The sequence below is a fragment of the Microtus pennsylvanicus genome, chromosome 2 (assembly GCF_037038515.1).
Source record: "Microtus pennsylvanicus isolate mMicPen1 chromosome 2, mMicPen1.hap1, whole genome shotgun sequence".
NCBI classification, from domain to species: Eukaryota; Metazoa; Chordata; class Mammalia; order Rodentia; family Cricetidae; genus Microtus; species Microtus pennsylvanicus.
In genome coordinates this window covers 49855782-49869184 of record NC_134580.1, presented here as the reverse complement: position 1 = coordinate 49869184, position 13403 = coordinate 49855782, and the positions used below count along the sequence as shown (strand labels likewise).

General features: G+C 36.9%; 1 long non-coding RNA gene across 1 annotated transcript; it reads left to right on the top strand.

Moving 5' to 3' along the window:
* Positions 1-2150: 2150 nt before the first annotated feature.
* LOC142845246 (uncharacterized) lies at positions 2151-6394 on the top strand. Its single transcript, XR_012909819.1, has 3 exons — positions 2151-2179; positions 4681-4717; positions 6330-6394. It is a non-coding gene; the product is annotated as an uncharacterized LOC142845246 (long non-coding RNA).
* Positions 6395-13403: the final 7009 nt, after the last annotated feature.

The window sequence follows — 13403 nt, the reverse complement described above, 5'->3', positions numbered from 1 at the left end:
TATTGAAAATACACTTTGTACGTACCATATATTCTAAACACGGTTTAGCATCCCTCATCTTCATGTACTTGTTTTTGTGTCAGAGGACATGCATGCACTGATATTCCCAACCAAGACACAGTACAACACTGTGTGATGGCTTTGTCTTCCATCTTATTTGAAGCATTTTTTCTATTTTTATTTGGCACTTGGCCACTTACTCCAGGTAAGCAGGGAAGCCTCTTTGGTATCTTACTACCTCCACTTCCTTTGTACTATAAAAGTGCTGGGATTATAGATACATTACACAGTTTCTGACTTTTTGTTGAATTCTTGGCTACTGTGACAATACCCACTGAGCCATCTATCTGGCTCTAAAACACTCAATTTTTAAAAGAAGACTTTGTGTCTAAATTAAAGAGGTGGCTATAAGTGTGTTATTAATTATGGAACTAAGGCTTCTGAGTGCAGAGCACTTTCAATTAAACCTCTAATACAGTTAGAGGGCCTGTGTTTCCCTCTATGAAGAACCATTTGAGGCCATTTATTATTCCTTTAATACAAGACAGACAGAAATTTGTAAAGCTGGTACTTTTTAAGCAAATAAAGTATGCTTGTGACTTTGACATGGAATAGCACAGTTTTAGGAATTCACAACTAGGAACATGTCTCAGGAATAAAGTACTTATCACACAAACCCAAGATTTCAGAGTTCAACTCCTCAGAACACAGAAAGGGCCTCATGTGCTGTGTGCATCTTAATCTCAGGGAACCTTGAGGGACATGGGAGATGGAGACAGGAGACTGTCTGGAAATTTATACTTTAGATAGTCTTGCTTTTTACAGCTGTTAACAACAAGAAACTCTGCCTCAAAACTAAGTTAGGAGGCAAGGACTGCCAGTCAAGGATGTCCTCTGACCTAACAAACATGCACTGGGATCAACAGACACAAATGCATACACAGATGTGAACAGGAATGCATATCAAATATGAAGATGAAAAAGTAAGTTTAGGTTGTTGATCTAGTAAGACTGGGGATCATTATCTGCTAAAAAGACATTGGAAATAGTGGTCAAGGTTGAAGGTTTTCTTAGTTTTCTGGAGATCACTTCAGCAGTGGTGCTATTTTGGACTAGGTTCATACCGCAGGTGAAAAGTCCCCATGACAAGTTCCAAGACTGTGATGACAGCCAAAGCAGAAACTAGGAAAATAAAGCTGCTGGTCCAGAATATACTGGCAATAGGCCCTGAAGTACAGCAGTCTTAGCTCTGACCTGGGAAGAATATAGCTGACAAAAGAGTGTTGCTTTTCTTGAGTTTGGAAGCTCGTCATGAGTTACAAAGACTCAGGATTACACAAAAAGGCTTATGAACAAAGAAACAGCCAGGCGGTGGTTTCAGCATTCACACATGAAAGAACTGTTAAAACAATTTAAAGGTGCTACAACTGTCACGGCTTCTAAGAATGCAGGCAGAAAGATGCTTAGAAGCAAAAAAAAAAAAAAACTTTTTCATATACTGACCATTGAAAGCATAGTACTCAACAAAATACCTCCAAAGAGTTCTGACAGATAGGACTGTGGGGCCATAGGGACAAGCAGGCAGATGAGTGGAACAGGAACACTGACTCCACGAGCATAGAAATACAAGGTTACTGGAGCATTCAAAGCAAATCTATGGAAAAAGTACTGCTATCATTCGTGTGTGTGTGCAAGAGAGAGAGAGAGAGAGAGAGAGAGAGAGAGAGAGAGAGAGAGAGAGAGAGAGTTTTCATCAAGAGCTAAATTTTCTCTGTTTCTTCTCTATGAGGGAAGGTGGGAAGGACAGCAGTCATTAATCATCACCAACTGTTGAAGAATTAGTATAGAGTTCTTAGGCTGGGCCTTGTTGCTCATGCCTTTAATCCCAGAACTTGGAAAACAGGAGGCACAGAGATCTCTTTGATTTCAAGACCAACATGATGCATATAGTGGGTTTAAAGTAATCTGGACTGCATAATGAGACCTGTTTCAAAAAATTATTTGTAAATATCTAATGAGAGATATATCAGGGACTCAAAAATAAAGAATTTAGAAAACATGCTAAGTATTTTTATATGAATAGTTAAATGATGATCACTTTTAAACATATGTCACAGTGGAGGAGCAGCTGCCGTAGAATCAGAACAATCAATGAAAACGTGTGCCAACTCCAACAAAGGTAAGAATGACTCCAACTGCTCCTACCTTCCCTAAAGAAAATAAGGAAGAGTAAAGATTTTAGATCCCCAAAAAGGAGTTAAGGAAATCCAGTATACATGCAGTTCTGTGGTTTTCAAATATTCTGAAAAGTCAGAATTAAGAATTTATTTCAAAGAACTTTCAACTGTGAAAATATGTTGTCAAAACATTGCTTATTTTATATTAATGCTGATATCTGTACTGCCTTTGCATAAAGGAGAAATCAACTTTACACACGTGTCCTCCATAGTCACATTGCAGCAAATAGGATTATTAGAAATACATATTCTCCCTGAGTTTTATGACAAAAGTCTTGTATTTTGTACTGCATAACAGTACACAGGTAGGTGTCACTAGAATGTAATTATGTCACAAACCAACCTCAGTAATCAATAACTTTCATTAAATAATTTCCTACCTTATGATATAATTAAAGTCTTCTGACCTCTTTAAGGTCTGTGCAATTTCTCAATTTGGACAGTTTTATCCTACTGTATAATTGTTTTCTTTAGAAATCTTCCATTTAGAGGTGAAAGCTTCGTTCTGTGATGAATGTATTGAGTTTATAAAGACTTATCAATCCTGACATGTTTTCCTTTTCTTTTTCTTTCTTTCTTCCTTCCTTTCTTCTCTTCTTTCCTTCTTTTTTGTTTTGATTTGGTTTTCTGAAGAGCTAGACATTGAGCACAAGGCTTTGGGAGCATTCTAGGCAAGCACCCTACCCATTATCCCTACCTTCAGTACTTTTCTCTTTAGTTTTTCTTATAGAACATGGTAAGGGTGAATATCATTTCCATGCTGCAAAGCATGATTCAGGAATAAATATTGGAAAAAAGCAGAGTGTAGAAAATGACATCATTCTGTATTTCAAAGAATTATCTGCTTCTCCCTTGAGTCTGGAGAGACTTTGTGGCAGTGTCAGGAGCACCACGTAGTATTTATTTTCACCAACTGTCACCACAGTGTCTTTTATACCTTACGTTGCCAGTGGCAACCACACTAGGTAGTGCATCCAAAACCCTCTTCCCTCAAGAGGTAAGATGAAGAGAGTCAATATTATTGTAATGGAGACAGCTTTGTGTCACTGTATTATGAAGTTTGCTGCATAATAAGCATAGGCTTTCCTACTGAGCCGCAATCCCAGTCCACTAGTTGGTGGTTCAAATGACCTTCCAGAGTCATGAGGAATGCTATAAAAGCACATTAAGTTTCTCTGACTTTAATCAAGACAAAAAAAAAAATAAATGAAGGTTTCATTTCATTTTTGTTTTCTTATGTTTATTTTGGTTTTGTGTGACAGGGTTTTCCTGTGTGTTGACTTTGAGCCTAACCTGAAATTCATTCTGTAGACAAGGCTAAGCTTGAAATTACAGAGATCTGCATGTCTCTGGTACCAAGTGCTGAGATTAAAGGAGTGTACCATTACTGCCCAACTCAAATGTTTATTTCTAAAAGCAAGCTGCAAGTGTCTAGGGAAGGATTGAGTGAGTTTATTGTTTACATATGTAAACATGTACAATGATCCTATGTCAGAAGGAAGCCCATGGAATTTGCTGCTCCAGTCTCACAGCTTCTTCTCTGCTGATCTCTCACCTGAGGTAGAGCTCGGGGTTATTACTACCAAGGGAGGGATCTTTCCAATAATTCTTTTCAGGGGAGATGATGCCTGCTTTGATGAGCATCCTTTAAGCTGCATATAAGGCTGGGAACACAGATAAAGCTAAGGAACTTCTTCCCTCAACAGGGATGAGGAGAGGAATCCTGTTGCACTCCCTTGAGCTGTTAGGTAAAAGTCTTTGCCCCTCTTCTCTTTCTTTCTGTTAGATTATACCCTGATACAAAAGACAAAAGCCATACATGTAGTCCCAGTGGTAGCATTTTGTACCATAAAATGAACAATTTTAACTAAAAAGCTGAACAAGATTCTTTGTTTCCCTGAAGAACAAAAATGTGTATAGGCTCATGGATTTTTTTTTCCATTTTGAATCTGTTGTTTTGTTTGTGAGACACCATCTCATTGTTAGGTAGTTCTGGCTGTCTTGGGAATCACAGGGATCCACCTGCCTTTGCCATCCATGTGCTGGGATTAAAGTTGTGTGCCACCATCCAGACTCTAGAATTTTTCTCAAGTGTCATTATCCCAAAGTCAAACAAGAACCACAGAAGCTATTTTGTGACACAGTCAATTGATGCTTATACTGGTAAGGATGCCACTCTCCATCTGTCTGAGATAGATAATTTAGGATAATCTCAATTGTTTATGGGTAGGTGTTTACCTTTAGGTATTATGCTTGTTAAATTTAAGTCTTCTTTTATTTGAAATATTAAGAAAATGAATGAATTCCCCATGAGAAAATTTCTTACAAAAGAGTATTTACTCTAGAATAATCTAGATTAATCTAAAAAATTATACTATTTGTCTAATAATTTTATGTGTTATATTTCTCTAGCATTGTAATGAATTAATTTTGATTTTTTTAGAAGAAAATTTCAGCACTGACATAAAGCCTTCTTGCAGGTAATGTCTAACAATATATAAAGACTAAGGAAATTCAAAGATAACAAGCTAATTATTGGTTGTATTCTCAGATAGATACCGATTTATACATTCAATTTTTGTGTTGTCTTACAACCCCACAGTTTTTTCAATGTATTTTTAGACTGAAAATTTATTGTTTTTAGATCATAGGCCTGAGGTTTTTACTCAACCATCACTTCCCCTGTACCAATTCGGTGTTTTGGAAAATGAGCTTCCTAATGTTTACCATACACACTATGTCCATCTGATACTCCTTGCCTTTTCAAAACTTCCTGAAATCAGCTAGTGAACTAGATCTTCATTGCATTTGTCTTTCTGAAAGCTGACAGAACTTGGGATCATTCTGCATTATCACATAGTGTTACAAGAAATCAACAAATTGTTTACCTCCTTTGACACCATCTCCACATGCAGAGGCCCTTTTGTTCTGTGTAGCACCCTTTCATAGTTGGTAGAAGATCCCATGCCTTCCTCCTACCACAGTGCTCCATCCATCACTTCTCCATTCCTGTGAGATGTTTTCTACAGTAATGAAGTCTCTGGATCTCAGTAGATTATCTGGATGTAGAGAGCCAAACTGTGGCATGTTTACTCTTTATGTGTCTATAAAAGGGGCTTTGTCTTCCCCATCAGTAGGACATGAACATAGAGTAAAAGGCCCCTTCTGTCAGTGATCTGCTATCTCAGACACTGATTTGGCAGAAAATTAAAGGTGGTATGTCAAGCTAGTTCTGTGCTCATCTTAAGTGATTACTTCCATAATAGAGGACAATTGTGTTATCATTTGTGGGAACATGTATCATAAAGCATTTGATACACATTAGTAAATTGCTTATTACTAATTATTTATTAATAAATTACTCCAAGTTAAAAGGTCCAAAGTGCAGATTCATAAATTACAGTAGCTACAACTGTTCAAAGACAGACCTTGTAAAAATTATGTTCTCTTCTACTAAGAGTTCTAAACTGTCTCAAGCTGAAATTTTCCAGTGAGTTTTATTGTTGTTTGTTCATATTTTTATCTCATTAAGTTAATAGCAATGCTCATTTGGCATAGAAACAGGCCGATTGTAGTTTCAAGTCCACTCATGAATGGACTACTAAGGGACAGCCTGACCATATCCTAGGCCATGGTATCTTGTCATAGTGCTAGAAGAAGCAGGAATCTATTCTATGGTCCACAAACAAACCTTGTGAGAGATAGCATCACATGCATTGAGAGCCCACAAAGTAACCTGAGAGAGAGGGGTTCTGTGATGCTCTAGGAACAGATGATGACATGACAAGTGGAATCGGGGTACTAATTACATTGAGCACAAGAGTGACCATCAGTTACTACAGCATTAAAAAAAGTTCTGTGGAGAAACTAGTGTCTTTCTTTCTTTGTGTGTGTGTGTGTCTTTCTATGTTTTTAGTGAACTAAATTCTTTTTTCGCATGAGAAAAAGTGTTAAGGAAATTGTCACCAAACCTAATCAACTGATTGAAGGACAATTTAATGGCTAATGGTAAATCTCTAATGTATTTTAGGAAAACATTTGGTAAATTTTTTATATGAATATTAAAATATTACTTTTTAAAATATGCCACAGTGCAGTAAGACCAGCAAGACAGCTAAAATCCCTATTGAAGAAGTCTTTCCTGATTAAGAGAGGTAAGAGTGATGGTGAATACTTGACTACCAACTCCCTAATTTCAAAAACAGCTTGGTTTTTTCAAAATATGAACAGAGGAAATAATATAAAAATGTAATTCTATCTTCTTTTGATCTGCCTTCAAATGGGTTTGGATTCAGAATTAAGAAGTAGTTTCTGAGAAATTGTCAGTCTCAAACTTTATCGTCTGAAACATGTTTGTTTATTTAAGGTGAGCCTCTGATGTACACGATATCTTTGTATAAATAAAAAGATCTCTAACTATTCCACAGTATGTGTCCTCTATGGTCATGTAACCACAAGTTGGCTTGTTATAAATGGATTTTTTATTAAAACCACATTGTGTTTATGCTACATATTATTATATACATCAATGTCAATAAGATGATCATGTTAAAAAAACAAAAATAAAGTATTCAATTATTTTAAGTTTTTTGAGAACTAAATGCTAATAAGTTTTTCTGGGTTTTTCTCCTTCTATAATTTCTCAATTTAGACATATTAGACAATTCACTTATGGTATTATGCTTATCTTTAATTATCTGTTATTTAATCTGAATATATCTTGACAAAAATCTTGACCTAAGAAATAATAGGTTTGCCCAAAATTTAAAGAAATAAATGGACTTTGAGTCCTGTAGGCAGTTTGAGGGATTGAACACTGCTCTTATAAACATTCTCCGGTAGCGCACGCCCTATTGACTATATTGCCAGCACCTTTTTCCTTTGGTTTTATTAGTTAGTTTAAGATATGATGATACTTGGTTTAGATGATGATAGACATAATTTCCAGAGCAATTTGCCACAATAGGAGGAAGGCTGAGAAAGTGCATCATTCTACAGTCGACAGCACAGGTTGGTGCATTGAGTATATGGTATCTATCTAAAAAATTGTTCATTTCTTTTACATTTTCCAATATTGTGTAGTACAGGTTTTGTAGTATGACCTAATGATTCTCTGAATTTCCTCAATGTCTGTTGTTATGTCCTTCTTTTCATTTCTGATTTTGTTAATTTGAATGCTCTCTCTCCATCTTTTGATTAGTTTGGATAACGGTTTGTCAATCTTGTTGATTTTTTTTTTCAAAGAACCAGCTCTTTGTGTCATTGATTCTTTGTATTGTTTTCTGTGTTTCTATTTTGTTGATTTCAGCCCTCTGTTTGATTATTTCCTGTCTTCTACTCCTTTTGAGTGAGTTCTTTTTTTTGGGGGGGGGGTGGAGTGTTATATAGATATCTGTTAAGTCCATGTGATTCTTTACATCTGTTAGTTCTCTTATTTCTCTCTTAAGTTTCTGTCTGGTTGAACTGTCCATTGGATAGAGAGGAGTGTTGAAATCTCCTACTATTGGTATGTGTGGGTTGATGTATGATTTAAGTTTTAGTAATGTTTCTTTTACTAAGAAACATTCTTTTAGTAAGATTTCTGTGGTATTGTGGGTGTAGTTAGCTTCCTTGGGTGGAAGTTTTCCTACTAGTACTTTCTGTAAGGCTGAGTTTTTGGATATGTACTGTTTAAATCTGCTTTTGTCATGGAGTATCTTGCTTTATCCATAGATGGTGAGTGAAAGCTTTGCTGAGTATAGTAGCCTGGGCTTGTATCCATAGTTTCTTAGTGTCTGCAACACATCTATCCAGGACCTTCTGGCTTTCATGGTTTCCATTGAGAAGTCAAGCATAATTCTGATAGGTTTACCTTATATATTACTTGACCATTTTCCTTTGCACCTTTTAATATTCTTTCATTATTCTGTATGTTCTTTGTTTTGATTATTATATGGCTAGGGGATGCTATTCTTTTGATCCAGTCTATTTGGTGTTCTGTAAGCTTCTTGTGTCTTCATAGGGATATCCTTCTTTAGGTTGGGAAAGTTTTCTTCTATAATTTTGTTGAATATGTTTTTTGTGCCTTTGAGCTGGAGTTCTTATTCTTCTACTCCTATTATTCTTAGTGTTGGTCTTTACATGGTGGCTCAGAATTCCTGAATGTTTTGTGTTAAGAATTTGTTGGATTTAATGTTTTTTGACCAATGAGTATTTTCTTTATAGTATGTTCAGCACCTGAGATTCTTTCTTCTATCTCTTATATTCCATTGGTTATACTTGTCTGTGTAGCTCCTGTTGTAAATGAACAGATTTTCCATATCCACAATTCCCTTGGTTTGTGTTTTCTTTATTACATGTATTTCAGTCTTCAAGTCTTCAACTGTTTCTTTCACTTGTTTGATTGTTTTATCATGGGTATTTTTGGGTTTCTTTGAGGGATTTATTCATTTCTTCCAACTTTGTCTTCTCTTCAATTTCTTTAAGGGAGTTTTTCACTTCTTCTTTAAAGGTATTCATCATTTTCATAAAGTTATGTTCAAAGTCGTTTCTTCTACTTCTGGGTTAGAATGGTCAAGTCTTCCTTTTGTGTGTCTACTGGATTCTCATGTTACCATGCTGTGTTTTAGGATATTGGAGGAATTTTTGCATAGGCACCTACCATATCTTCCTTCAAATGAGGCCAGCAGTGTATTGGCATCTTGGTCCAATTTTTGCTGTGGCTGTCTCTTAGGTCTCCTCAGTATTGGAGCAAGCTGTGTTTCAGAATTCCACGGAGCTCGCAGGCTCTTGGGGCCCATCAGTGTTGGAACAAACTGTGTTTTAGGGTTCCACAGAGCTTGCAGGTGAACAGGCACCACCTTGGATTTTCATTGTGGTAAAGAGGGTTGATGGAGGTCTCCCACATGCTAAGCCTCATTGGCAGTCCATTTGTTGGTGGGACCAACACTCTGCTTCAGCCATAGGCAATGCCAAGGAAGTTATATTACAGTTTATATACTGTGAATAAAATAAACAAGAATTTGCTTTATTCCTTTTCAGAGGGCGGGCTTTTAGCATGCAGTGGGAGCTTGATACATTGTCTGTGGGAACTCTGATGTTTCCTGTAAGGTACTACTACCATGGAATTGCTGCTTGGTCCCCATGTTTTTCCATGCTTCTCGCCCTAGAGATACAGTTCAGGGTGCATAACTACTGCAGGGGGCTTTCCCATAGCTCTTACCATGGGAGGTGATAGCTACTAATGCTGAACTTCTTTGCACTGCCCATTAGCGAAGGACCAGAAGCTAGAACTGAGGGGCTTCTGCAGCTTCCTCAGAAGCACTTGAGGAGGGTACACACCTTGACCCCTCTCTGGAGCTTTGCCAACCAATCAGTTTGAAATTCTTTGCAGGGGCCATTGTCCTTGGTGTGCTTGTGGTTTTGTTTTGTTTTAATTTTGCTATGCTGCAAAGGGCAGTCACCATAGACTTAGCTTCCTTGTGTCTGGAATTTTCATCTTCAATGAAATAAGGTCAACTCAAACCTTAGAGAAACTCTTTTCACTTCCATACAAGATGAGTATACTCACAATTCTTCTACCACCACTAGTCCAGAGACAAAAGCAACAGCAGCAACACTGTGCTACTACTTTAACACTTCAGCTTGTGATATTGATTCTGGTTAAGATGTCTTATAGCGCTCAAGATCATAGGTGTTTTGTACACCAATTTATTATAAGTAGTAACTTTTGATAAGTTTGTCTCTATTTGAAACATACAAAGAAGTCTCAATTAAGAGTTATCTATATTTGTTGTCTATAAATCAATATTCACTTTAAATTTTAGCCTCATTTGGGGACAAAGTATATGTAGTAAAAAAAAAATATTGGCCTTGGCATTTAATGCTCTTATATTTTACAATTGATTATAACATATTTTGTTTTTCTACTTTATAGGTAGTCGAAGACTAAAAGATGAGGTCTCACTCAGGTAAGAATGTCTGGATTTTAAAATACACTGAGCATGTAGCGAATATAAAGTTTAGAAGCTGCCACCATGTTTTTCTCTGTGTAAGGCAGTTTAAGCTTCTTGATTATATGCTAATCAAAGCTGAATATTTATTTATCTATGGAGAAGCATATAGTTTTAAATAACTGATTATTTCCCTGATACAGCATGAAATGCTATTAGGACTCCCTGTCTGTGGAGGTGATTCAGTGGGTAAAGTGCTGGCTGTGTATATGGGAAAATGGGAGACGGATTCCCAGGGTCTATATGAGGCCTGTTGGTCTTGTGTGCTTCTAAAATTCTGGTGAGGTAATGATGAGATTGCACGTGGACAGAGAGCATCCCCTGACATTTTCTGTATTGCTTGCCTGAGGTTTGCATTCATGAGTGAGAGACCCAGCTAGTAAACTAATGCTTAAGGTTAGGGTCAACTCCCAAGTCTATATTCCAATCACCACACCTACACACTGGCATGTATTTATCTTAAATCACACATACATAGAAATACACAGCATATAACATATTTTGCACATATATGTAAAAGGATCCATTTTCAAGTCATTAATCTTTTTCACTAATTTGTTTGTTTGAGTTGTCTGTGGGAAGAGTGTGAATAATATGGCAAGGTTCAAAACTTTCCAAGGCTTTGCTAAAGATCACTTCAGAATGGCCTTATAGACATGCTTCTGTCCAGCAGGTTAATAGCTCTCTTAATGAGTTACCCAACTGTGGTGACTCACAATGTAGGTGAAGTTAGAAAAAGAAACTGGTTGGTCCAGAGCTTACCAACCAGAAGCCCTGAAATTTGGAGCTCTTAGCTGTAGTTCAGATGGAGTAGAGCTGAGGGTACTGTATTGCTCTGCAGTGCCCTGTAAATACTCAAGACTTGTGCAGGAAATATTGGCCATTGCGTAAAAAGAGGATCCTCATAGATCAAGGTGGTTTTGGTGCATGCTTTTAATCCTAGCACTCAGGAAAGCAGAGGCAGGCGGATCTGTGAGTTCAAGGCAAGCCTGGTTTACAAGAACCAGTTCCAGGACAGGCTTCAAAACTACAGAGAAACTCTTTCTCAAAAAACCAAAAAAAAAAAAAAAAAAAGGGGGGGGGGAAGAATTTCATCATGTACTTGCACACAGCCTACCAATAACACAGCTTCAAATCACCAAAATATGGTGAATTCTGATATTGTTGGCAGCTTGAGGTTTAGATGTTTAGATTTTTCAATGTTTGATGTTTAGATCAAGATGTTGCTCCCAAAGCAATTTCTTGGAGAGAGTGAGTGACTAAATGTAACTCCTTAAAAGTTTCTTGACAGAAAACAGGACAAGGTGCTGTAGGTTTAGGGGAAGAAATGAAATAGGAGCATTAAGTACTTAGAGCACAAAACAGTCAGTTATTGCAACCATCAGAACAAAGTGTGTGGAAAAACCACCATTCCCCTGTCTTGTGTGCTTGGATGTGTGTGTGTGTGTGTGTGTTGTTTTAATCAAGAGCTAAATTTTCTATGTTCTTCTCCATGAGGAAAGGTGGAAAGAAGAGCAGTCATTAATCATCACCAACTGTTGAAGAATGAATTCAGAATTATTTGGCTTGGCCTCTTTGCCCATGCCTTTAATCCCACAATGTGGGAGGCAGGAGGCATAGATCTCTTTGATTTCAAGACAAACACGAAACATATAGTGCATTAAAAGTTAGCTGGAATACATAATGAGATCCTGTTTCAAAAAATGTTTTTGTAAATATGTAATGTAAGATGTATGAGGGACTCAAAAATAAAGAATTTAGCCGGGCGATGGTGGCGCACGCCTTTAATCCCAGCACTCGGGAGGCAGAGGCTGGCGGATCTCTGTGAGTTCGAGACCAGCCTGGTCTACAAGAGCTAGTTCCAGGACAGGCTCCAAAGCCACAGAGAAACCCTGTCTCGAAAAACCAAAAAAAAAAAAAAAAGAATTTACATAATATGTAATATAAGATGTATTAGGGACTCAAAAATAAAGAATTTATAAACATGCTAAGTGTTTTTATATGGATAATTAAATGATGATCACTTTCAACATATGTCACAGTGAAGGAACAATGACAAGAGAGCCAGAGCAGAGAAAGAAAAAGTGTGTCACCTTCAACGAAGGTAAGAATTACTCCATCTGTCCTACCTTCCCCGAAGAAGGAGGAATAAGGAAGAGTAAAGATTTTTAGATCCCAAAAAGGAGTTAAGGAAAACAAGTATACATCAAGCACTTTCAAGTGTGAAGTATTTTTGTCAAAACATTGCTTATTTCACTTTAATGCTGATATCTGTACAGCCTTTGAATAAATAAGAAAACATCTTTACACAGCACATGTCTTCCATAGTCACATTGCAGCAAATAGGATTGTCAGAAATACAGATTCTTCTTGAGTTTTATGACAAATGCCTTGTATTTTGTACTGCATATCACTAACACATCTCACTGCCACTAAAATGAAATTAAGTCACAAAAAACCTTAATCAATTATTTTCATTAACTAATTTCCTACCTTATGATGTTATTAAATCATCTGAGTTCTTAAATGTCTGTGAAAGTTCTCAGTTTGGAAAGTTTTGGCATACTGTATAATTGTTTTCTTTAGAAATCTCCTACTTTAGGGTGGAAGTGTTTCTTTTACAGTAAATGAATTGATTTTAGGAAGTCTTAACAATCCTTATATGTTTTCCTTTTCTTTCCTTTTCTTCTTCCTTTTTCTTGGTCCCTGCCTCCCCTCATTCCTTCCACCCATCCCTAAATCAATCCCTCCCTTCCTCCTTTCTTTCTTTCTTTCTTTCTTTCTTTCTTTCTTTCTTTCTTTCTTTCTTTCTTTCTTTTCTCTGAAGTGCTAGAGGTTGAACATAAGGCTTTGGGAGCATTGTAGGCAAGCACCCTACCCATTATCTCTGCCTTCTGTTTTTGTTAAATAGAACATGGTAAGGGTGAATATCATTTCCATGCTGCAAAGCATGATTCAAGAATAAAAACTGAAACAAGGAGCTGGAGAGATGCCTCAGAGGTGAAAAGCACTGGCTGCTCTTCCAGAGGTCCTGAGTTCAATTCCCAGCAACCACATGGTGGCTCACAATCATCTGTAATGAGATCTGGTGCCCTTTTCTGGCCTGCAGGAATATATGCAGACAAAACACTGTAGATGTAATAAATCTTAAAAAAAACTTGAAACAAAAAGCAAA